Genomic DNA, 3366 nt, shown 5'->3' with positions numbered 1-3366 from the left:
TGTGTGTGTGTGTGTGTGTGTTATAAAGTGTGTTTGAAGACGCGATACATTACCAAAATGTTTGTGCTCGGTTGCTAGTTCGTTCCACACGATACTCGGCATGGTTTCATGATGATCATAAAATGTGGGGCCAAGAACGCCATTATAGTAATAATAAACAGAAAGCGGAATTGGTATTTTAGGTGTTCTATAATATACACGGGTTTCATTAAGTGGATTGTCGATATTATGCAAGCCGGTTGACTCTTTCACGTAATACCACCCACTTACTCGGTGTTATCAACAAAATATACAATGAGAAGTGCATGCCTACTATACCCCACTATACAAATTACGAGCCAGGTAGCTATGTATGTATGTATGTATGTATGTATGTATGTATGTATGTATGTATGTGTGTATGTATGCATGTATCTATGTATGTATGTATGTATGTATGTATGTATGTATGTATGTATGTATGTATGTGAAATTTCCAGCACTCCACGGTCAGATATGAACTATTTACTATTGTAAATTTTGCAAACTAATGAAGATACTTGCTACTCGTTACTTCGATGTAGTATGTTTTACCAAATATACTTCTTTACGTCTTGTATATTCTGAATTATTAAGCATATATTTTCCCCCAGATATTTCCTTTTTATTTATTTACCGTTTTTATAAATATTATTTATTCATTTATTTATTTATTTATTTATTCTGCCTTTGAAGAAATTCTGTGCCACCGGTGGGTTACGAACTTCCGACATTTAAACAACTAAAAACTCGACAATCATTGACATTTCCCAAAAAGTTGGGGAAATTTTCATTACCCCACGAGGTAAGGTAAGTTGGTAAAAAAAAAAAAATGAAAAAAAAAATACAGAGAGAAAACATATGTATATATATATTGAATAATTCATAATAGTTGAGCTGATCTTTTTGGCAATATTTCAACCCCCCACCACTCCGCCCCCAAAAATAATAATAATAATAATAATAATAATAATAATAAAAACTCCACTATCAGTCAGAACCATTTGAAAATGTTATATTTGACGACGCCATTAACTATTTTTCTTACTTTCCAGCTAATTGAATTATTCTTGCCTTCGTTTTATCTCCCCTCTTCATATATATATATATATATATATATATATATATATATATATATATATATATATATATATATATGCTCTCTCAGTCGCTCTCTCTCTCCCTTTCGCTTTGTCAATATTTTTACCCCTTAATCTATCTTCACTCATTTTCCTCCTCCTTCTCCTGGCCCTTCCGATTTCTCTCCATTCCGCCCCTCCCTTTCCTGTAGCTTCTACTCTCTAACTGCTTATATATTCTCCTTCTAATCCGATACTCTTACCTTCTTTACAGCACTTATATCTTCCATTTTTCTCTCTCACTCTCTCTCCCTCCCTTCCTCTCCCATTTTCTCTTTTTCCACTACTCATCTCATTGATTCTCATCTACTCTCCCTCCTTTCATCCCTCCTCCCCTTCCTCCTCCACCACCACCACCGCCTCAAAGTACCTCTCTTTTCTCCAACTTCTCATGCATCTTTTGGTCAACTTAAGGTTACTTTGGCTTCAAGCCAAATTGTTCTTAGATGGTAATTTTCTCCAAACATCTCAATCGTGTTTCTTACTTTTCTAATGTCTTTGATATTCGGCCATCAGACCCTTCCAGCTGAGTCGAAAATGACAGGAAAATAAACATATAGATGGAATACACGCGCGAACACAGGCAAATATACGTATACATCTTGCGCTTCGTCTTTCATATAGCTATACTTACGCACACATGCACACACACACATACACACATACACACGTGTGTGTACATGGCTGTATGTATAGGTCCTTTTATGTGTGTATCCATATATGCGAGTGCTTATATATAATACATATATATATATATATATATATATGTAAATATATATATATAGATATATAGATAGATAGATAGATACATACATTTCTTTTATTAGCCACACAGGGCTCAACGAAGATGGGACAAATACAATGTAGAGCTTTTCTTTTTGGGAGGGGGAAGGAGAAAAAAATAGATAGATAGATACGTTGGTAGGTAGGTAGGTAGGTAGATAGATAGATAGATAGATAGATAGATAGATAGATAGATAGATAGATAGATTTGCCTACATTTATGTATGCATGTATGTATTTGTGTATGTATGTATGTATGTATGTATGTATTGTGTGTGTGTGTGTGTGTGTGTGTGTGTGTGTGTATGTACGTGGGTGTTTGAAAGCATCTCTATGTATGTGTTTGAGTGTGTCTCTGAATGACAAATTTGAAAAGATGTGAGGTGCAGCGTTGACAACGCGACAGATGTGTCGGGCTGATGTGAATGACTAAAATAGACAGACAACCAGGCAGACAGACTGATAGACTGAACACAGAGATAGACAGACTGTGGTCGTCTGCCAGTCAATCAGTCACATTATTATTATTGTTGTCGTGATATTTACCAAGTGATCTGTCCGTTGCCAAAATTGCCAGTAGAACATATAAGGCGTCCGTCCAAGCTTACCTGATCCGTTTGTCCAGTCAGACACGAAAGTTCTAGAACTCTTAATCCGGCCATCATCTTCTGATCTCTCTTAAATTCCTCCGCTTCATTAAATAATCCACTTTTTCAAGACTTCTTGTGGTTGAAGAATTAAAAGCCATGTTGTAAATCTCTGCAAATATAAATGAACGCTAATGCTTTATGCTTTTAGTGTTGTGATAACAATAATAATAATAATAATAATAATAATAATAAGAAGAAGAAGAAGAAGAAGAAGAAGAAGAAGAAGAAGAAGAAGAAGAAGAAGAAGAAGTAGTAGTAGTAGTAGTAGTAGTAGTAGTAGTAGTAGTAGTGCGGTAGTGGTCTTTAAATGATATTGGTGATGGCAATAGTTTTGTCGTGGTCTTGTTAAATATTGATGATAGTGGTAGTAGCGGCGGTGGTTGTGGTGGTGGAGGTGGGATGGGGTGGTTGTGGTGGTTGTGGTAGTTGTGAATGGTTGTGGTGATTGTGTTGGAGGTTGTAGCAGTGGTGGCGGTGGTGGTGGTGGTGGTGGTGCCGTACTGACGTTCATTTGGTGTTGGTGATGTGCTGGTGGACGTGTTAATTGCGATAGAAGTACTTCACGAGGAGACTAGTAATGACATTGGTCATTACAGTAAAGTGTTGGTGGTACTAACGATGATACAGGGCTAAATCCTCACAGGTCAAGATACACATATGTATGTATACGTGCTCGTGTATTCACGTATGTGTATATATATGTCTATGTCTGCCTATCTGTCTGTCTGTGTGTATATATATATATATATATATATATATATATATATATATATATA

The sequence above is a fragment of the Octopus bimaculoides genome, chromosome 11 (genome assembly GCF_001194135.2).
Source record: "Octopus bimaculoides isolate UCB-OBI-ISO-001 chromosome 11, ASM119413v2, whole genome shotgun sequence".
Taxonomy (NCBI): Eukaryota; Metazoa; Mollusca; class Cephalopoda; order Octopoda; family Octopodidae; genus Octopus; species Octopus bimaculoides.
The sequence above is the reverse complement of the archived record's forward strand: the minus strand, read 5'-3'. Positions refer to the sequence as shown.